The sequence below is a fragment of the Molothrus ater genome, chromosome 6 (assembly GCF_012460135.2).
Source record: "Molothrus ater isolate BHLD 08-10-18 breed brown headed cowbird chromosome 6, BPBGC_Mater_1.1, whole genome shotgun sequence".
Classification (NCBI taxonomy): Eukaryota; Metazoa; Chordata; class Aves; order Passeriformes; family Icteridae; genus Molothrus; species Molothrus ater.
In genome coordinates this window covers 43,050,680-43,074,756 of record NC_050483.2, presented here as the reverse complement: position 1 = coordinate 43,074,756, position 24,077 = coordinate 43,050,680, and positions in this window count along the sequence as shown.

Below are 24,077 nucleotides of genomic sequence, written 5' to 3'. Positions count from 1 at the left end.
TAAGAAATCACCCCATGACTGTTTCCACATTTAGAAGGGTTTCAAAGGTAAGTGGAATTAATTGCTTCTGGAGATATCTATCTCTTTTCACTAACTATGGAGGAAATCTAGATGGCTTAGAACTAATCTGATGCATCTGATGCTTTAAAGAGTGTGTCTATGGTGGTATTAGTCATCACAGCCCCACACCTTCAGGTTAAGAGAGAGATGAGAGGAGTTGCCTGTGGCTATGAAGAGCACCTACAAACAGAGATAAGAGCTGAATTCAGAAGACCACACTATGCAAAGAGTCACCATCCTTTAATGTGCATACAGACCTGTTTTGCTTCCCAAATTAGAGGTTAAATGTGTAGTTAGAAACGCAGAGGTATCAAGAAAGTTGTCTCTCACTATTTCATTTACTTCACTACAAAAAGGTAACATTCTACAAAACACGTTTTTCCTTGTTTTGTTTTATTTTTCTGAAAGCAATACTGTCTCTATTTTTTCCATTTATTTTGTGGGCTCAAGTGAAATCATATCCCTCTTGTCTTTTGTTTCTGATTAAACTTACTTAAGCTTAATACTTACTATTTCAGATAGTAAGCAGCAAACACTACTTGCTTTTCCAAATTAAAAAGTAGGAGCAAAATGTCAGTACTACAAATGACACATAATTATTTCACTGTAGACTCCTGAGGATGAGGAAATTATGGGGTAAGGAAGCAAGAATGAAATAATTATATCTTTTAAAATATTTTATGAACAAAAGCCTTTTCTTATCCAGATTTCTCTACTGAGTTTAAATGCTTCACTAGAAATTAACAATGAAATTAACTGCAGAATTCTGATTTTTTTTTTTTAATAATCAAGCGAGAATATCAAGCTGGGATATTTTCTTAGATTAGATCTTACACTTGTACAATTTATGCATATGAGCAGGTTTCCCAGCTGGGAACTGTTTTAAAATCTATATTTCTGAAAGTGGCATTATCTCCTAATGCAACATTAAGAGAAGGTAGCTAAACTAAGCAAAATGCAGAATACAGGCAGTAGCCCTAAAAAGGCAAATTACAGATACTTGAATTTATAAATGACTGAAGCTACTAGTCCTTGCTGAGTGACTCCTTACTGGATCAGGCTAAGAGAGTTAAGATAGCAAAGTTCAAAAGCTGCTAATTCATGAAATGGCAAAGGTGAATATTGTTTAAATATAATGTATATTTTACCTGATCTTACATTCTCCACAAGTTGGAGACAAGACACTAATTGAGATAGATCTTCAGGCTGACTCATAACAAGAATATGCTTCAGCTGCCTATTTCCTTATGACTTAATCCTAATGCTGTTTAAGTTAAAGTGAAGATAATGGTGATATTATATAGCTCAAGGATGAAGCTTTGTAAGAGCAAAGTTGACAAAGCTTTTTTGTTAAAAAGTAGCCACATCTTTCATTTTTCTCTGAAAGTTCCAAGTATGAGTTATATAATTTAATTAAGCTACACTTCCAGTATCTACAGTATATAAGTTACTTTCAACACTTGAAAAAAAGAAATACAGGCCACAGTACAGCAGTCCAGAATAAGTAAAGAATGTGTAGGAGTGTTTAGTTCTATCCTATCTTCTTGGTGACAAATGACATATGGAGAAGTTAACTACTATTCTCACTATCTCTCAGTTTCTCTTATATAGAAAAAGTTAGCATCAGGAGGTCACGATGAAAATGTAAAAAATCAACACATTCTTACAGCTCAAAAATATTTTTGTCAATTTGGAGAGGAGACAGAATCTAAAACTACTGGGAAAAAATCTGTTACTGTGGCTTCACAGGTAATAAACTAGCATATCTTGCTCAAAAATTAGTTACTGTGCTCATGGCAAACTCTGGGGCCCTGTACTTACTTAAAAAAACCCTCTTCCTTTTAATTAAAAATCCTAAAGTTAAATGGCATTCTTGAACTTCTGCCAGCTCAGAAAATTCTTTCTGCAAGGGGAACACAGGAATAGAGATTTTTTTATTTTCATATGGACTTTCAGGACCCTCAATATAGAAATCACTAAGAAAAATGAAAATATTGAAAAAATCCTACCAACCTATGAATTTTATGTTTCTTCCTCATTAACAATTATTTAGCAATAAGAAGGAAAACTTGTAAATCTTTTCTCCTGAATTAAATATCCATGTTTATTTTTTTTCTGTTAATCCCCACAGTCCTTGGCCATCTAAAAATATTCTCAAATAAAAGATCAGTTAATTGAGCAAAATCAGTGGGATATATTTTATTTTCCAAATAAATTATTAAGACAGCCAATTAAACAGTTTTTGTTATCTTACAGATCAATAACTAAACCATAACAGTATTGTTATAGATAAGGCATCTATAAACATATTATCAGTTCCCCAGTCTTGGTCTATCTTTCCTGCTGAATTGGAAATTGCCTGAAAACAATGATGATGTTTTCAGTGATTTAAACTTTCCATCATTTGCTGCCATGCCTGGATTTAGATGCATCTCTTCCAGGAAAAGTGCAAACATGCAGAAGAAAGTGGAAATGAAAGTAAAGCAGACCAAAAAAAAAATAAAATCAATGTTTCTAAGCATTAAATGGCATCAGATTTATCTTGTTCTCAAACAAAAGAAAAGAAAAATTGATAAAACAAACAAACATATCAAAAACCCCCCAAAAACACAAAATTATCTTAGTGAGAGTAAGATGGAGGCCAGTGTTCTCCTGAACTGAAATACCCAGATCAGCCTAGGCAGCACATGTGCTTCTGAAGAGCACTTCTCAGAGAGCTTTGTGGGTCTCTGAACAGGCTGGAAATATTAAAAATGAAGTGGCCCTCAAGTCCTGCTTCTTCTCCTTTTAATTTAAAGCCCCTAAGTGGCATTTGCACAACACACATGGTCCCTACAGTTGAATGAGCTCTTCAGCTAAATCAACAGCACAAACCAGCAAATAAAAGAGTTGTGGGTGAGTCTGATCTTGATTAACTTCTGCTTAGGCCAGTATCCCCAGTTGGCTATGGCAGAATTAAATTTAATCTCTACAGGTTTTTAATCACAATATTTATATTTGTGCTCAAATATTGACCACCTTGAAGGCCTTACATTTTTTTATCTCACCTCTTCAGCAACCTACCCACATCCTCACTTTCTCCTCTCCTGAAATAGCCATTAGGAACTTCGTTATAAATCTGAAGAAGCATGGTGCATAAAAAATTTACCTAAAGAAGACATTTTAAAAGCTTTTACTTCAGAAAAAAAGTAACAAAAATTCCCTCATATAGAAGGACTTTTTTAGAAATTACAAATTTTCCATTCACAAATAATTAATTTGAACATCTTAGTCACCTAAAATATTTTCCTTTTGCTTTAGTCTTTGCTACTTGTTTAGAGTCTAATTGTGTTTCCCCATTATTTTCTTTCTTGTTGTACCTCTTTGAGTCAACGTCATTTTAGTGGTGTTAGGAATGCTAAGGTAAATGAGAGCAGGAACCACTTATTACTTCTGGGATAGATCATTATAGACTCACTGCACTCTTCAGCAAGGGTGTGTAATTTCTGTACCATTTCACCTTTCAGGCCGGGTGTTTAAAATAACATTTTAATTACAAATCCACAAGACAAACAGGGAAGAAGAGTTTGGGTAAAGGCCAGAATTTTTTTTTCATCTCCATGGAAAATATGAAAGTTTAGTGCTTGTGCAGAGCTTTCCTAATTCCTTTTAAGCTATTCAAACCATGACTTTTTCTGTTCCTCAGCCAAGCAAAGGTAAAAGAACACAGGTGATCAGGTGGAGGTGTAAGTCCTAACCTGTTTACCTCTCTTGCCCTAGACCTCACCCCATTCAATTTGTGTCTGGGAAGACAAGGGTGCCCATAACCCAGTGTAGCAAAAAAAAATATATATTCATACATTTTTACATCAGTGGGAGTAATTTAACCTATTTAACATCTGCTCTGCTCCAGTGTTTTCACCTGTGTTTTTCCTGAGATGTGGGAAATGCAGGTGTCTAGCATTACTTTCTTAATTTCAATATTGCTGTCCTAAAAACAGGGCAACCACCTAATTCACACAGGCTTGTAGAGTACAGGAAGCAGCTTGTCAAGTGCAATTTCCTCAGAGAAATTCCTGTTGGACTCAAGTGCCACCCACTGTCTTCTTTCTGAACTGGATTTTGCTTTTTCTCTGTCAGTATCAACTCAAAATAATTCATTTGAACTATGCAATTACATGAGCTAAGGGATGGAAAGCCATCCTTGAAAGTCATTCTTCATAGCTCCTCACTATCCCATCTGAGAAAATGCCATCACAGTCTTTTTGCACAAGTGCAGTCTTTCAAGGCAATCAGGAGAGAAGGAAAGAAAAAGTGGAACAGTTTGAAGTGTCATCTACACACACATAAAAGGCAAGGTAATGAAGTATATGTGAACTTTCCTCAGAAGATCCTACTAACTAATTCATCTTTCTTGAAGTATTTCATGCACCTTATGGTTTTGTTTATTGCAGCATATTACAAACATCTCCCCAGGAACCCTCTGGTTCTCTTCCTGGAAACCGGGATTGGCACCTAATGAAGTTTCAAAGTGCCTCAGAAGTATGAGATGTAAGCACTAAGAAAGACCTTTGGGACCAAATCACGTACAGGCGAATTAAAGTTGCATTACCCATGCCCTGAGGAGCTGAGATAGACTTGTAAACCAGGCTTAGTGTTGTCAGCCTCAAGATGAGATTGGGTACAAGTGCTGTCACTTCTTCCCTGGGCCTGTTTTACAAACCAGTTCCTATTTCCTGACAAAGAAAAGGCAGTGTTTAGTCCTTCATGTGCTCATCTGAGTACAAAGCTACCCATAAAAAAAAATAAATCTGCAGAATATCAATGAAAATCTAACATAAACTCTACTCCCCTTCTCTCCTGCAAAACTTGCACTCCCCTTCTCTTCTGTGTTGCTCATTTTAAAACAGAAATAGATTATTTGAGCCAGATTCATGTTCTTTGTGATAAAGGGTTGAGGTCAAGCTGATCATCATCAAGCTGGAGGATGAGCACAACCCACTGGGGTTGTTTTTGGTATGAAAGCAGAAAGCCCCTCACTGCCTGATGCAATTACCTGGTTAGATTTGCTTTGCTTTCTGATGCTGTCCTACCAAAAAGAAATATCTTTGGAAAAGACTGCATACACATCTTCTCTGGCTACTGGCAGTATAAGATGAACAGGACTCGATCTCAATCTGGCATCAGGCTCTGTCTTCCTCACAAGCACCATGTTATCATGATGGCCCTCCTCACTGGGGGCAAATATTAACTCAGCTCACCTCAGCCAGCACAGTGTGCATGCACAGGAGCTTCAGAGAGCATCAGGCAGGGTATTCTTACAACACACCTTTTGTCTTAGGCACAAAACACACATTCTACTAAACTACATGTGAGTAAGTTCAGCATCTGGAATTGGTGGATGCTGACTGCTCCTTTGAGGAAAGTGTTTTGCTCTGTCAGGGGGTACATCACATATTTATTACATTGGTCAAGAAAGTGCAAGTTGAGCAGGGGTAAGTGGGTGCAATTGAGCCTAAGTGAGTGTGAAGGAGTCTAAAGCTGGCTCTTTTTACTTGGCAGAGGTGCAGGTTAATATAGAAGACTTCTTTAATTTACACCTTCACACTTCTTCACATCCTCCTGTGTGTTGCAAAAGAGTAATTTCTGCAACTCTTTTAACTCACACCCTGCCTGTGATTGTGTAATTCACAGTCCTTTAGGCACCACATCTGGGTCCTGCAGGCTGCAGTCTCAAGTCAGAGCAAGGCCAGACAGCTGTTCCCAACTCACCCATAACAGCTCCTGCTCAATGAGCTCCATCTGCACATTAAGAGGAGATTATTAAGGACACAAGGCATAATATTTGCATTTTTTTTGTTAAACATTTCTTGCAAACCGCAGTGCTGGTAGTTGACTTGAAGCACAAGCTTATAAACTAAAGTTAGAAAAGCAGCCCCCCATGACTCTGCCACAGATATGTAAAGGCAAGTGTTAAGATACTGGTGAAATCATGACAATTTCCTCTGATGTCTGGTGAAAGTCCAAGTTAACAAATTTCCTCCTCCACATCCCTGTTGCTATTTTTAATTCTTTTCACACTAGCTGAAGCAAACTCCCACCCCAACAACCACAGACTAGTTTGTTTGATTTATCATACATTCATAACATGAATGGCTACTGATTAATAAAAAACTTTGTGTAAGAAAGTTTCTGGCACTGTTGATAGAGCCTGTCAGACCTTAGGTTCAGTGATGAGAGGTTCTTTAGGGTGGTTATTTTTCTTTTTACTTTTGAGGTTTGGTTTTCTGGGTACATATTCTCACAAGGTGGGAAAGATGGCAGGCACAGAAAACCTCTGTTTCACCTCACTAGGTACTTTGCCAGTGTACCAAGTGTCATTCTAAGGTCACAGGTCATTAGAAGCATTTTGGATCACATAAGTTACAGAGACAGCACTATTGAGGTATTAAACTGGAAATATCCTAAGGACAATTATTTAATTTTGAGGTTTTTCTTGATACTAAATAAGCATAATTACAGTTCCCACTGTAATTCACTTTTCCTGGGATAATGAGACTTTGAACTTACATTACCATTCATACCAGAATCTCAAGGTCCTCGATAAATGCAAAATGAACTCTCCTAAAGCATCTTTTTGATATGGTTCTGCTCTATTCTTCTTTGTAAACAAATTGAAGCACCAGATGCCTACAGAGTTTGCCCAGTCATACATTGAGTAATTCCTGGATATCAGAATAAGAGCCAGAGATCCATTTTGCTAGTGTCCTTCCAAAATGTAATTATTATATTTTTTTTTTAGTCCTAAAAAGCTGCAAAAAAGGAAAATGTATATAGCATAATCAAAATCTGAATTATATACATATATTATTATCTATATAATAATATAGATATTTTAGAAAATTCAGTAATAAAGGGCTGATGATGACTAGTATACTTTTCTTCTTGCTCTGCTGTTTTCTCCATTTGTAGTTCTTCTGTAATTCTGACAGCAAGTACTTTAGAAAATGATCACTCTAAATACAATGTACAAAATTCATTCGGTGTGCCTTTCTCTGTCCATCAAATCTGTGCTTTCTGATTCACTTTCTGACTAACTGCAGTTTTACTCTACTATCACTCAACTGAAATCAATTTTGTCTGTCTAGCATTTTACTGTTTCCAGTGAAAAGCTGCAGTTCCTTGCCCAAAATAGAGTCTGAGGAGAGATGGTCTGTATGTGTGCCCTTGTGTGTGTGCAGGAAAAGAGGAGAAAGAGAACAGAAAGGTCCTTGTATCAGATTCAAGAATGTTCATAAAATTGTTAACATGGAAGCATTTGTAGATGAATTCAGGTTTTTGAGGTGCTGACTTCAAATTCAGATCAGGTTAAGGCCAAAACTGGCTTGATAGACTCCTTGAAAAGGTGATTTTTGCATTACACAAGCACAGAATCCAGGATTCCTGATAATTCATAGCAGGCAACCTCTGTCTTCAGGAGCCTGACCCCATGAGTAGGACACAGGAAAAAAAACACAGGGAACCTCAAATGAAGTTTATACCCTTATGGTTATGACAAATAGTTGAAGAAGAATTCATGTAGAAAATGAAACAGCATCCCACAGGGAAGACTGAGAACTGCAATTGGAAGAAATTCTGTTTTCTTTAAAGTTTACCCAGGACATGTGTTTCAAAACATAAATCACCTGAAATCTAGTCTGCTGATCTGCGTCCAGGACTCTCCTAGATCTTTGTTCAGCTACTTCTCCTACTGTATTCCTAGGAACTCCATGGTCACCTTCAAATAAGAGCACACTCTATGTTCTAGCTGAGTCCAGAATGATATAAATTCATCAGGTAAGAAACTACTTAATCCTGCTCTCTTCATCTTCCCCAGGTACTCCTTTGAGAGGTCAGGAGCCACAGAAGTCCAACCTCTGCTCTTGCCAAAGCTGAAGGAATAACCTTCAGCTTTGAACTGCAGTCCTGCTGTTCCACAATATACAAGTTAAAGGAGGATGAATAGCTGCTGGAAAGGCCTTTCCTCACTGTTCATTTCACTGCTGAGTCTCAGTGCTCCTCTAAAACTAAAGGTGTTGGCCTGGTCATTTGCTGTGGCATTGGAACAGCAGGATCCAAACTCATCTCAGCCCAGACATAAAATCTGAACTTTTCTGCATTAACAGAATTTGCCTGTGACCACATTTCATGTCCCCACAGAACAAAAATCTGAAATCAGATAGCTCTGAACATTGTTTTCTGGTTCCCTCCAAGGTTGTCCTAGTAGGAATGTGCTCAATGACACATTCCTGATTAAAGTCTGCAAAGTGAGGAAGGAGAGGTCCAAGGAATCTCCTGTGGGACTGAGTTTATATATTTTCAGATGTATGGAGCTTTGGTGAACAGAATCTGCCCTCTTTCTTGCAGAAAATTAATTTTATTTGTTGAAATAGATTTGAAGACAGATTTGTAATGGATCATTCCAGATATGGATAAAATTGGAAACTGATTCTCCTTTATACTGCTTGATTTTTCTCTAACTTTAAAAAATAAAATAATCTACAATGGTGGGAATTAGCCAGAAACATCCACAAAAAAAAATCTCCCTAACTCAGCTCCACCAAAATTTAATCCTATGCACTTTTTAGCCTGGAATTAAAGTTCATGCTTGTAATACACATTTTTAGTAAGACTGGAAAGAGAGCTGCTTGATCCTATGCACTGGTACTTTTCCATGCTAACATCAGAAGGAAATAAGTCTTGCAAAAAATAGGAAGTGAAAAATATCCCTAAGAGAGTCTTGAAATGTTCTCTAGATACATGTATATGCAGATGTTACAAGTATGCAAATGTACAAGCATGTTTTCCATCACAGATGTGAGGTTCTGAGAATAAACTGTAATGTGAAGCATTGCTCTATTGAGAGCTAGTGCCCTTAGTGCTGAAAGCACAAAATAAAGAGGCTTTTGTGTAAGTGGAAAAAAATCAGATCATATATTGTCATCCAAAATATTTCAAAATTGAACATAATGCTGGCACAGCAGAGTATTAAGGAAATGTGAAAAGCCTTGTAAATATTTTCACAGATTAGCATCATGATGATTGTAAAAGTGAAACACAACTTGGGTTGCAGTGAGGTAAGTTATACCAGCTGTCATAGAAAGCATAAAAAAATTAACTGCTGGATATTGGTGGAAAGGTTATGAGGCTTTTGATTCAGGACTAATTCTTGCATGATTTTTTGTTAATCCACCATTTCACATTAGAGGAACATGACAAATTTATCTGTTTCATGTTATCTAATATGCTACAGATCAAACCACACTAAATGCAGCTGAAAATCATTAAACACAGAATGAAAATGGTGGTGATAGTGACAAGAATTTCAACGGCTTTGTTTCTAAGTAGACATTAAAATTTTAATCAAATATTTAGCATTTTTAGTCAACTCAATAATATTCATAATGATTATTTGTCATCATTCTCTTTTCCATTTTAACCATACAACCAAAGAACAGATATATCACATAATCTACTACTTAAGGAGAACAGTGACTAATTAAAATGAATCATTCAAAAGCAAAGCATATTGTAACATTTTTAAGGTTCTTATAAACACTGCCAAATTAAAGACAAGCAGAAAACCCACAGACAGCAACCATTGTAATGACATCTTCAGTCATGTTTTTCAGTACTAAACAGCTATTCAGATTTTGAGGGTATTTATGAAAGTCTGTAAACTTTGAGAAATAAGTGAGCAATCTCAACTGCTCCAACAGCACTTATGTAGTGGATCCAGGAAGGATTCCCTGTATTGTGAAAGCCAGAAGAGCATTTTCTTTAAGATTTCCTGTAAACAGCTCTTTGAACAATCTAAATGTGGTAATATTGCAATAATGCTGTGAAGGCATGAGTTAGGGAAGAATTCTGAAGAGGGGTAAGGTGATGAAGGCATCCAAGTGAATGGCTGGCTTATTTTCTTTTGAAACGGACCCTTGTGTTGCTAATCAGCTTTATAGGTGTTTTCTTAAAGATAATCTCAGAAAGGTGCCTCTTAATATTTCCAATCTAAACATAGAAAACTAACAGCATATCATGAATCAAAGCTATAAATTGCACAGAACAAGAAATATTTTTTACAAATTGACTCTGTTTACCAGCCTCAGATTTGTGCATGTACACTCCAGTTTCTAAATATTTCTGCATATTCTGTGGGCTCATTATTCATAAGCAGTAGGAATTTGCTGCCTAAGTACATCAGTGTTAACTATGAAGTTATTAATCACACAGTTCAGCGTCAAGCATTCCAAGACTAACAGCAAAGCAGGAGCAGAAGAGCAATTTCTTTTATGAAATAGTAAGAAGGTAAGAAGGCACTTCACAATGATGGATGTCTAAGGACTAACTCTATATTCTGCACTTTGGCCAGGTCAAGTAAAAAGAAACGGAGTGAGAAGTAATCCCAACACCAGAAGAAAAAATGTTTAATACACACTATTCTCAATCTTGCCGATACAACCTTACCTTCCTGAAATACTAGGTAGCTTTAAAGTTTCTCCACCCTATTAAATTAACTATACAAGTTTATAAGACATTAAATGTTATTTGTAGTACAAAGTGCTGCTTGCAAGCTAGAAAGAATTATTTGTGCCTATTGGCACAACTGTGATAGCTATTTCCAGTATAAGCCTGCCTCTTTCCTTTATCCTCCCCATAATTAATACAGGAGTTGATTGCATCTGGTTTGCAATTCACAGGAGGAAGAGTAATAGCAAAGTAGTGTCCTTCACTATTATCCAGCATAGCAGCACCTCATTCAAAAATGCCAATGGTATGCTCATCTGCATGGCACAAATCTTCTGCCAGTGTTTAGATAACCAGCTGGTGTTTCTAAACTGGAGTCTTTATGATGTGATTTCTAGATTACAGAAATGCATCCGTAGGGGCTGCCAATACAAACAGTTAACAGTTTGTCCCTGTGTTGTGGTTTCCTTTTGGATATAACTCCATCACATGTCTCCCATAGCACCTAAAAAGAAGGCAACAATGTGATTCACTAAGAGTGTATCCTTCCTCACTTAATCTGGCAAAGACATCAGGGCTTCTGAGGTGATGACCACAGGATGTGCCTCTATAGCAGAAAGAAAAAAAGGTTTCTCTGTTCTTGATATCATGTAAAACAAAAACTGCAATTTTGAGGAATTGTGCAGGATGATTTTATGTCAGCTGGACACTCAGTAAAAGGGAAAAATAATAAAAATAATATGAGGTGTGGAAGACTTGGGTTAAGAGACTTGACTAAAAGATACAGGAAATATGTGGCACAGGCAAAAAACAATATATAGTTTAACAGCAGCTTTCCAGTGCAGAAACTATGGAAGTCAAGTATTGCAGCTTGCAATCTCCTCCCCCCATTTCTGTGTGATTTTTATAACTTTGCATCTTTTTCTATATTTTATTTTTAGCCTGCCTCCATCCACTTTGGAATGCTAAGAAATAAGATCTGAAGTCAGTTAGTGTAGGTGTTTGATAGTTTAGGAATAGCCTACAAGGTTTTCCATTACATTTCAGTGAAGAAAAACAAGGTCATATCCAGAAAATATGAAGAGATGAACATCACCAGGACCAAGGAGGAAGAAATTGTTGATTCTGTACTTGATTCTCATCAGCTGCTGTGAAATGAGCACCTAAAGCCTTGACAAAGAAGGCACAGAAGTAAATCTTGGTATTGTGGTAAAGCAGAAATCTTCTTTTTAAGTTCTATGGTTGCCTAGCAGTGAGGTCAGGAAAAATGTAAGACTGAAAAAATTGAAAAATCCCTTTCTAAAGTCAGCAAATACTGCTCTGCTTTGTGGCTGCAGCTTTAGGTGAAAGACTACATTAGGTTTGGATTACAATACAGAAGGAAAAGAACAGGTCTTATCTCCAAAGCAGATGGAACCTAGAGAAAATTCAGTAAAGATTTCATATGTTCCTAAGGAAAGGACTTAAATTCTCTATATAAATGTTGGTTTTAAATGGGTATAAAAACAGTAATAAGGTCATTACCATGAACTGTGGAAATCAGCTTATTATGTGTTCCCTTTCTTGTTTGTTTGGTATTTTCTGCATTGTGGTTGGTTGGTTGGTTGGGTGGGTTTTCCTTGATTTTGGTTTTGGTCTTTTGCATTTCTCTTGCCTTTCAGAATTATTTGTTTCCTTGCAATATTAGTAGTTCTGAAATTAGTGCTTCCACACTAGTGGCTCATACACAGATTTTGAAAAACAATTTCAGCTGAAGTTTACACTTCTCTATAAATTTCATTTACAATTAAAATTTCAATTAAAATAGATTAGTGCAACTAGCATGTAAAAAAACCCCTTCTGTTCAACAAATGCAGAACTGAGGCAGGAGAGTTGTTTCTATACTGTGCCTCTTCTCCAGTAACATATTATTTGTGTCTCTGAAAACAAAACTTGTCTTATTGTAGATTGAGGCAGCAAGTATAAAATAGCAGGCTGGTTTTATCATCGTTTAACACCATACTGTTATTTCTCAATAGGTCTAAATTCTGCCTCCACCTCAGCCCCAGGTCTGATAACTGTGGGCTGCATTTCCTTCTCTGAACTCAAAAAAACACCCTACTTTCTGTGCTTACTGATCAGAAATTTCATTTTTTTTCAGGATGCTAATGTGAGAGCAGATTAGTCACCTACCAGATCAAAGAGCTGGTGCTCAGATCCTTCCTCAGTTAGTTCAGCTAGAGCCTCCATACTCAGTCCTCCAGCACGAATAATATGTGAAAATGCATAAAAAGGCAGAAACCAGTCATTGCTTATAGCTGGCCTTCAGGACATATCCAGCACCAGATAACACACCATATTTAGTGTACACTCAGCTGTACATATAAAGAAATGGGATCTAGATCTTCTGAAAAATAATAGTCATGGGCTAAGAGGAAGTGAGGATTGGGCCAAGTTCTGATGAGATTAATCATTCCTTATTCAGTCCATACTATGGCTCCTTTTCCACTGAAATCAAAGAAGGTTTTCCTGTGAAGGCATTAAGTGAGTAAGACCTGGAGCATTCAGCTACAAGGTTCCTTGTCTACCACCTCATCACCTCTTCTTACTATCTGTCTACTTCAGGATCACTGAACTGACAGAAGAGGTCAAATGGCTCACCTAGCCAGCCTAGGAAAGTTATCCTTGCAGCAATGGTGTTTCTGTCCCCTTTTCAGGCTGAAAAGGCTTTGAACACCAACTTGTTGCAGAAAGGAGGCTGTTTTCCTGATAAACATGAGACGTCTTAGGAAAAGGGTAAGCAACAAACCCAGAACACCCTGGGATGCTCTCAGTTGTTAAAACCACTTGAGAGAAGTGAGGGTAGCACTGCTGAAAGGACTGGCCTCAAGTTCTTTAATTTTCAGATGGGCAGGCAGTCATCTGTTCCTGAGGGAATGAATGTGAGCCAAGTTAGGACTTTGCCATAGCAGAAGCAAGGAAATAAGAGATATGGATAGGAAGGCAACATAAACAGAATAGAAAATGAGAGAGGGCTTCAGAGACTCCATGGGTGACTAGGGGAGGTTTAGAGTCTCCCAGCATTTGTTTTACTGTCACATTTGAAGGATTTTTAAGTATCAATGGATTTCAGAGGTGGCTCAGCCAGCCAATTAAATTTATGATTCATTGCCATAGAGCCATAGAGCTTATCATCATGAGTCTTTAGTATCATTTAGTGAATGCCTTCAAACTAAGAGGATACACTGATTAGCCATAATTAGCACTGCACCATAAATTCATGTAGGGCTTTAAAAACATTAAGAAACAGTATGTCTCCTCCCCAGAGAGCAACAGCTTATAACTAAGCCATTTTCTCAGACACACCACAAGCATGCCTAATTTAGCTATTAACCAACAAGGACATGATAATTATTTTTCACTAACAGTGACCCATGTCCTTGTGAAAAAATGCAGTTTTGAGGACAGAACATAAGGAAGATGCCAGCTTGGAAGCTGTAGGTTGCATTGCAGTTGCTAAAGGGACAGCATGCTTCAGGGTCACCTATAGAGGAAACTCTTACCTGTACTAGGTTATTTGCCATGCAACATCCCAATGACTGGCTTCAAAGACAGAAAATGTTGGCAAACACTATATTTGAGGTTCACATCGTAAGAAAAATAGTTAATTGTGGTATGTTACAGGTAATCAAAGAAAGCAATAATATTTGGTCTTTTATCAGCTCCTTGCTCTTACTAATATTTTTTTCTCACTCTAAACTACCATACTACAGTTGTACTAATTTAAGATGATGATTTTCCTCTCTCTTGAATTTTCCAGTCCCATATGACTTCCTAGTGAAGCCGCTCTTTTCCCAACCAATTTTCTTACAACAGCTGATCCCACCACTCATTAATTTACACACTTTTTGGCTGAAATTCAGTTCTACCTCAAGTTTTATCTTACCTGTTCAAGGCAAGTAAGTAAAAAAATAGTTTCCACAGAAAATATATCCTTGTATAAGTTCAGACCTGCAGAATTCCAAGAGGAAAGTTGTGAAGAACTGAGTATAGGAGACATTCTTCACTTGTAACAATGTTTCTGTCACCCTCATCCCTTCTTTTCTTCAAAGGTTATTTTCTTTCAGCACAGCAGGTAGGCTCTAGCAGTTTAGAGTGCAAAGTTCAGGACCAGCTCCATTATTAGGTACATTGAGCCTCCTGGGTCCCTGAGGTAGTTTGGTGGAAGCAAGCTACACAGCTACCCACAGCTTATTTGCTCTCTTCCTGCTTCTCTTCAAAATAGAGTTCAAAAGGAGACCTCACACATAGCTACTACCATGAGTTAAGAGCTGAAGAAGAGGTGCCTTTTGTCTGCAACAAAGGACAAGCATTCAACACCAGAAAGCTTGTGCAAGCTGGAATTTGGCTGGAACAAATTGCATTTCTGTCAACATAACTAGAGGCTCAGCAGTTTTCTGATTATTAATGTGCCTCAGAAATCTGCTGGGGCTGATTACACACAACCAATGAAACACCAATGGCCTCCTCAGCTTTCAGGTTCTTGGGAGACTAGACAAGCTTTAACTCTGGAGCCATCCAGCCTTCAGCATTTAGTGCAAGCAAAACAAATGTAGTGTGCATGCAACCATAACCACATGGCAAGATTATGCCTCTGCAAATTATCCCATCAGATACTCACATATCACCAGCCCTCACGTTTGCTGAAGGCAGAAAATCTACATTTTGCAAGCATTTGTTGAATGCTGAGATTACTGGAGTGTGAGAATTTTTCCTGCCAGGAGTTTTTCATTAAATCATGTTGACAATTTTTTTTATTATTTCTTGATGAAAGAAAAAAGAAGCTTTCTTGCCTCTCCAGCTGGTTATGGGTGCCTCATGCTTCTTCCTTCAGAGCTCAAAAGTCCAGGCTCTAGGACTTCCTTCTCTAAGCACAGAAAAAAACCCAGAGCAGATTCTAGAGGCCTCTCAGAGTTTTCTCTTTGCTAATTTATTCTAACTTTATTTGACTACAGCGTTCCATTGGTAGGAGGTCAGCCCATAGCATTCCCTTACTCCAGTTTTAGAGCTTGCTTAATCCCACAGATTTTGTGCACTACAGAGACAAGTGATTTCTGAACATTCATTTTATTTAGCTTCATAATACTGAATCCTCAGGAGTATTTAGCCCTTTGAGGTAAAAAGATTTTTCTGTGTGAAGACCATATGGTTTCTCTAAACCAGAAGGGTGTTTAGCAGAGTGGTCAGTAGTCTCAGACATCTCTACTGTATTATCTGCTAACCTGGGGAACAACAGCAGTCTGCTTATATGTCTGCCCACAATGGGCAAAGCAATAGAGCAGTCAGCACAAAATATCACCAAATTCTCAGGCATGTTCAGATCCAAATTCTCAGGCATGTCTGCAATTCAGAAATAAATGCCTCTGATCTAATATTCAGAGCCAGTGGGAAATCCTATCTCCCAGGATAGAGCAAGGACAGGAAATATAAAGTACCGGTATAGGAGTGGATGGAGAGGACTCAGAGGGGCTGGCAAATGCCCCATCATGGGTAAATGAACAGCTAAGATTGGTATCCCACCTGATTTTGTTTTCTTGATTTTCAATGATCACAAAGCAGAGAGCAAATTAATAAAAAATCAGTACCATATGTAAAATGGCCCACCAACAAGCAAAAAGGAGCTGCATTATTCAGCCACCTAATTTCCAAGGCGTACACTGTGATCAGGCAAACCAAACAATGTTTCAGCAGCAATGGACTGAAAATGTACTGTGCAAAAGAGGCAACCCTTACATACTAATCCAAAGGAGATCAGCCTTCAGTTATGACAGATTTAAGAATTGTGCAGCACAACTCAGCAGTCTTCAGTGTCATCTGTAGAGGCCAGGAGTTATCATAAAAACTAATCAGTTGTTTGGATGTTTTTAATGAATTTGTTTAACACTGTCATTTGTCTTCTATACATGTAGAAGGTTTAGGGAAAATCCAAGCTAATTTTTTACCATGAAAATTTCAGGTTAATTTTCTCAGTGGGCTTGTCATCTCAAATGACCAACCCTAGAGGAAGACATGTATTTGTCAAGCTGAATTATTTTACTAGTATAAAAACATACAAAATAAGAAATAAAATACACAAAGAATCTCAAAAAGGACTGTACATATTTTTATTTTTTTCCAAAGAACTTTTCCATTTTGAAAGAAAATTGGAAAGAAAAATGTGTGCTTTTCAGATAAAGTTAAGCTTTTGGAAATCCTATGTCCCAAGAGGTTGTGTTTTTTAGGGCTGCACTTTGAATTGAAAGGAAATAATATTGAAAGAAAAAATATCCTCTAAGTAGCTTTTGTTAGAAGTCAAATGCAAACTATTTTCAAGCTCAGAACTATGGAAAACTTCATTGATTGAACTGGTTACCTATTCAGATGGTTTGTTATTTTTATTAGACCAAGTCTTTGACTGTTATAAATTAATGTAGTTCTTGTTCTGATGGAACTAGATGAACAATGACCACTGGAAGTATTCACTGGACCAAAGTGTAAAAATGAGGAATCTCATGGCAATTAATCTCACCCACGAGACTGTTGCTTGAGTAAAACCAAGGAAAGAGGCAAACATTTTTCACAGCAGCCTTTCTATTTCTCCTATCTTTCTAATTAATTGGGGAGCAATTAAAAACTAAATTAGATCATCAATCAAATGAGGCTGTACTAAATACTGTCCCTCCTGCCATGTACTAGCAAAATTTAGCTCGTTTGCAAGCCTGTGTCTTTAGTCATGCAATACAAATTAAGGATTGTGAGGAATACATTTTTCCATATAATTTCCTGACTATAATGTAATTCTTGGGGAAGAAAAAAAAGAGAAAAAATTAAAATCCTTCACAAAATAAGGTGTTTTAAAATTTTTACTTCAAAATTCAAGTGCTTCTGAGTTCTATAACCACACTGGGGTTCCATGGGCTCAGTGTTAGCACTGAAGTCCTTATCCACAGATTTCAGTGCAGTTCAAGGGGCTCTTTGCAGGAGCTGAATCACTTTCACACCACTATGGGGTTGGAGAGGAAAGGCTGGCTCCAAAGCCTTTCCTCTCCTTCATGCCACAGCCTTCTTGCTATATCAGAGAAAACAGTCTGATTACAGTAGATAAAAGATAAATCATTGAAACTAACACACTGAAACCAACAGTTATGCCTGGCCAACTCTTTCAGCCTAGTGGTTTGCAAAATAATAGAAGCTTTTTTTTTTTTTACATGCAACATATGACATGTAAAGTAGGTCTTGTGAAATTGTAAACTGACTCTATATCCCAAAAAATTGTCTGGGTAAGAGGTGATTTAACTTGCAACTTACTTTCCCAAAATATCAGTTCAATTTTCTTTCTCTTTTTGATAATTTTTTATTCCCCTTTTTCTTCTTTGCCTCAGCTTTAGTCTGAAAATTTACCTCTAACAGATTTTTTTTTTAATGAGTAAATGAAAGGTCATCTCTTCCTTTTCACCAAGGCTTCCTTCTCACATTTTAACTAGTATGATTGTGCATTGCTTTTGAGGAGAGAGAAACATGAAATAGAAGAAAGCAAAAAACCTTCAGTGATGACACATGGAAATATATTTTATTCAAAAACCTGCTCTTCCATATATGTTTTCCATTCTGTATTTAGATTGGGCATAAACCGTACAGAATTTCTACGAGATTAAAAAAGAAGTATGATTTATGTGCATGTGAAGGGTGAAGTAGTGGTGTACAAATCAATCTGGAATAATTTAGGCAGTGTCATTGTCACTGTCCTGAGATAGGTCAAGGCAGAAAAGATCAGTGTGTCTTATCAGAAGAAGGAAACACTGGGGTGAGTTCATTGTGAATCAGGAAGGGCATCCAGTAATTGGGAACTAAGTCAAAATAGCTGAGATTCCCTTGGAATCATGAATAAAGGCTCCACTAATCTTATCCCTACAAGGGACTATGTCATAATAATTCTTCTAGAAGGAAAAAAAAAACCCACTTTTATTGTAAAAAACAGTTACTAAACTATAGGGATTTCCTGTGGAAAGACCAAAGTTAGGATTCTAGGAGAAAATAAAGGTATTGTTGTATATAAACCTTGTTGTGAGAAATTAGTTTAATAGATACCCATGTTTCATGGAGACAGAGGCAATTGGCAAACCATCAAATTGAAAACTACTTTGAATGGCGAGGTAGAAATGCCCAGAGTGGCTATTTATAAATCACTCTCTGAGACAGAGAAATTCTGAGGAGTGATTGTAAAAATATAGGTTGCTTATTCCTCTGCAAAAGCATGTTTTTCTTAGAAAGAAGAATCAGTGCATAACAATGGAAGAAATTGATGTTTTTTATTATAACAGGTCTGACCTTACTCTGTTACTTACACTAAATCTGCACTGCACTGATGGCACCTGCTGCCTTGTATAAACACACTGCTGTACTTTGTTTACTTGGATGAAATTAGGAACACCATTAAAGCTTAGGCTCCTATGAGGGTTTATGTCTCTTTTCTTCATTTTTGTCTTTTTAATTACACATACAATGAACAAATTAGAATATCAAAGCTGTAAGTTAAATTCAGACACATACATGTGAAACAAGCAGTTGCAAACCTCTTAAAATCTTGGTACCAATCCCTCAGTTTTTTATATTCACACCATCTCTATTCTATGATTTCGAGTAAAGATTTTATCCTTGAATATCAAACTATTTGGAGCATGAGTTTTTATAAGGAAGTGTCTTTTTAAAGTACTTTGCACATTTACAGCATGTTGTGAATGCTCCTGCTATTGACAAAATGCAGTCTGTGAAATGCGTGTGAAGTAATTGATAAGGCTGATTTTACCACTTTTTGTTTCTTTAGCTCACTTATTTCGGGCATCTTATATCTCACTTTTTACTTCTGTGTTAGGGCTGGTACTGCTGACTCAGTACCTGACAACTTGTTTCAATTTTGCTTGCTGCTGGCCTAGCAAACCAAATTCAGTAACAAATGTGAAATCAATTGCAGTTAAGGACACTTTTGCAAAGATGAACGAACAGAGCAGGAGTTCAGCAGCATCAAGATGTGTGCAAAGATAAGTATAAGCAGGAAGCATCAGCTGGGATTTTCTTACTCCAATATAAAACAAAAGTGTCTGGATGACTGGATATTTTAAAAAAGCAAAATCTGAATCAGCCCCTTGATCTCAGGGAGGCAGGCATTTAAGATGCTGGTGACGGATGGAATAGTTACCAAGCTTTCAGTTATGATAAAGGTGAGTAATGATTTTTATGTCATTCTTCACAGTCTATGTCCATATTGTTCTCCATCCTGCCAAAACAAGTGACCTGCTTTTCCACATAGCACCCAAATGCCTCAGTGCTTGAACAATAAAGTAATATAAACTGGTGCCACTCTCCTGTCAGCCTGTGAAGAGCTGCCTCTGGAGAATGGTGGGTTTATATGGCAGAGCTTTAGGATGTTGGTAATAACAGCAGCAGGGAGCCATGAATGGCATGTTCTGTCAACAGCAGAGCCCTTTGGACCACCAAGGAGTTCTACCCTCTCCTTCCTACCTGTATTTGATGTGGACTGACAGGTCTTTCTAGCACCCTTTCACCTTCTCTCACAGCCTAAATAGAAATGAATTATTCATGAAAAGGGGATAAAAGGACAGAGAAAATAATACCACGTTATAATATCTTAATAAAAAACCCAAAAGAAAACAACTTAGGCGAGGCAGATATAATGGCATCTCTGACAACTTATTTCAGATTCCTCTTGGTCTGGCTTTTCACATGAATGTACAGAGTGACGGACACTGAAGGAACACTGCTGAGTGCAGTCGAGCTCTGTGTCGTAGGGTATTAAACAGGACCAAAACACTTGGTCAGTGACAGTGTCTCTGAAACTGTTTTCAGCCCACACCTGCACCTCACACAGAGGAAATACCTTTTGTCAATTCACTAGACAACAAAATATAGCAGTTACATGTTTGAAAATGTTCCAGTTGTTAAAGCTTGTCTGTGGGAAATGGTGTGCAGAAATTTGTAGCACAGTGATAATGTGATGCAATCCAGTCTATAGAGGGATCCTGAATGAAAAATTATTTTAAAATCAGTTGGAAGGTATATATGTGATATATGTAGTAATGTAAATCTCTCTCACTCAGTAAATTGGTGTTATCATCAATGCTGTATTGAAATTAACAAGTGCACTGAAAGATTAGGTGCACTGCATATGTTATGTGAGTTGACTTAAATATATTCATTCACAGAAAATGTACAGATAAATACATTAGATTTTCATAAATCCACTGCATAACACTTTAGGTCTTAGGTTTACGTATTACCTATAAATAATGGCTTCTTAGAGTCTGACAAAAAATTACAAAAGGAATTCTGCCTTTTTGAAAGGGCTTGAAACTTGACATTGAGATGAGGGCAGAGTTGCTGACATTATTGCAGTAGAGATTTTGTCAGGAGACCTACTATAAAGGTACAACAGAGACGTTCCTAGTTCAATAAGCACTTGTTAAGAATTTGGTTGCAGAATCTCTCTAGTTTTCATGAGCTGTAAGCATGTTCAGTCAGCTCACAAATGCCTTGTATCAGTGCAGACAGCAGGGAGAACTGCCCACGATCAGAGAGAAAATGAGCCTTTTTCAGGGGTGAACAGCAATTCCCCTGGAATTACAATTCCCTGTTGTTAGATCCTGCGACAATGTAAGATGCTGGATTTGAAAGTGAAAACACTTTTTCTCCTTATTATTTGTTTCTACCCCTGAATTCCATGAAGAGGGAAAGAAAAAAGCAGTAATGCATTTAGATTATGAGAGATATGATACTTTGCATGGACTGGAAGGTGAAGAAAAAATTAAGAGAGGGAGGATGCTGGAGGAATTGGGGATTGAAGAGCTCAGGCTTAGAAAGGGAAAAGCAGAGCCTTTGTGACTGTTCAGCCCTTCAGCAGTGCTGGGCTCTCAGCATCAGCTTTGAAGTCCACACATGGACTTCAATGGGTCTCCCCCCCAAATGGGTCTTGGAGATGAGAAAAACAGAAAGCAGATAATAGGGCATAGCTGCAGATACAGAAGAGTATTCCATGTCATGAATGTGAAGGACCTATTTGGACATTACTGTTTTGTTTTCTTGACAAAGGAAAATTTGTGGGGTTGAGTATCTTTCAGGGCAACAGAACTTGCTTTCAGAGGGTTCCCACAAAGCAACAAGTTTGCTGAAAAAAGCTTCAAAATGGTAGATGCCGTCAGTGACCTTTTCAAAAATAAAAATCTTGGGTTTATTGTATGTAATGAGCTTTCATTTGAAAATCCAAGTTACTGTGATTGAGAGACTAAAATTATCTGAAAAAAAAGAAACACTTCAAAATTATATAGAAGCCTGTTTCAATTGAATAGGAATCGTGCACTTAACTTCAGTCTATGAAAAATGTGACATTTCATCTTCTAAGCCCTATTTGTGGTGAATACTTTCAATTGGGACAATTTTCCTAAGTGGGAAAAAACCATCTGTTTCCCTCTCCTTCCAGCTGTGGCTTTGCTCTTTCACATTTCTCTGCTTCAGATCTATAGGCACAGGGTAGCATTTCAATGGGAAATAGGGGAGGACGGAATAGAAGGCCTTCATTTGCTTTTTTATGAGAAAAATCCCTCTATTAAATGTTATGGTCATAAAATCAGGGGTCTGTAATACATGAAATGGCAGAATTTGAATGTCTTTCAGCCTTAGCTCAGCCATCTTTGGCTTATACCCTACAATGCATTTCTTCTTTTTATGATCACCTGCTTCTTTCCCCAGAGCTTCATACCACATAAATAGGTAATTTTTGAGTGAATATTTTTTTCTTACTGTGTGTTAGCACCATAATTTAAAATTTGCTTTGACACTTTGAACTGATGTCCTAAGATCCCATTTCAGTTTTCTGTCCTTCAAAAGATGGCTATTTGCTATTTGTTGTTTGTATTATTTTTAATACTCTAAAAACAAAGGTATTCTGAAAGAATAATATTTTCTTATATGCTTGTGATCAACGGTCATCACATTTACTTTTGAGCTCTGATATTTGAATTGCAGACACTTATTCAGCTGCTTGAGTTGATCTTGTTCAATTAAAGGTAGAGGCCAATAAATTAGGTAACTGTAATAGAAGAGGCTGGATTTTGTCTGCAAAAGAGGTGGCCACAAAGTTTTGTTGTTATTGTTCTGCAAACCTTTGGGGCAGTCATCTAAGTTAAGCCTTAGCTTTGGCAGTTGCTGTCAGCATTACAATAGTTTTGCTTTGAATTTTTTGCTTTGCTTGGCCACTAATGTCAGGAAACTTCACCTTCCTTTTATACTCCAAAAGCATGAAATATCCAATAAGAAATCCATAAAATGCATATCCAAGAGAAGCAAACAGACTTTTCAAATAACAATAAACCAGAGTATTTCAAACAAAAGAATCAAAATACATGGAAATATGTGACCTGATGGTGGGAAAGATTTTACACAACATTCTCACAACATATATATATACCCACCTCCTCCTTTGCCAGTTCCCTTCTCCAAAAAAAACCTGTATTTCATTTAGGTTGTTGTGGAGGCTTCCAGATAATGTAACCCACACATCCATCTGCATTTGGAATGCAGTGGTTCGTGAATGACCTTTTCATTACATTTACTAAGCAGGATCTTGATCCAAGTATATTCTTTGGCTTGGGCTCATTCTACTCTCCCTTGTGCTTTGAACAAACCACTTCCCCAGGCTCAGAAGGCCATAACTTTCGTTGTTTGAAAAACTCATTTAACACAATTTATTGTAGCATTCCCTTTTCCCCTGTCATAACTTCCTGATTGCTGTTCATCTGTACCAGATGTGCTCTTTACATTTCCAAATTATATAAACTTATTACCCAAAACGGTTCTCCCTCTTTTCCCATCTGCTGTATGTTTATATTTACAGTAGCATGCTAACTTGTATACTATATCACACATTTAACTATTAGGTCTGGAAAAGCACAGGGAATTCCTCTCTTGGAGGTGCAGTTCTTGCCATCTGTAGCTATATCTATCCCATCTTCAGAAACATCTGATTATGTAAGACACACAAGGCAGTCTTAGCTAGAGCAGCCTCCAAGGAAAACTGGAGGTACTGCACAGAGTTATGGTCCTGAAGAAGCAGATGGGACCCTTTGAATCAGCCCTAAAGCCAGGTGCATGGGTGACATCCTTCTAATGAAAAAAACCAGCAGTGACAGTTGAAAGCTATCATTTAAATCTGCTGCTCAGTATGAAACTGGGAGGTTAAGTGGACTTGTGTGTATGCATGTCTACTTCCTATTATATCTCTCTTGACAAATATTAACTGGGAGCCAAAAATACTCAGTGATTTAACAAAAATAAACACAAATTCTTCAGAATCAATCTTCTTCAACTCTTCCAATGTAGTAAAAAGGGAATGGTGACTACTTTGCTCATCAAAAGTAAGATTTTTATGGATTTTCAGAAAAGTGATGTGCCTGCCAATCAAGACACTGCCTGTGCATGCACAATACCTCACCAACAGTAAATATTTT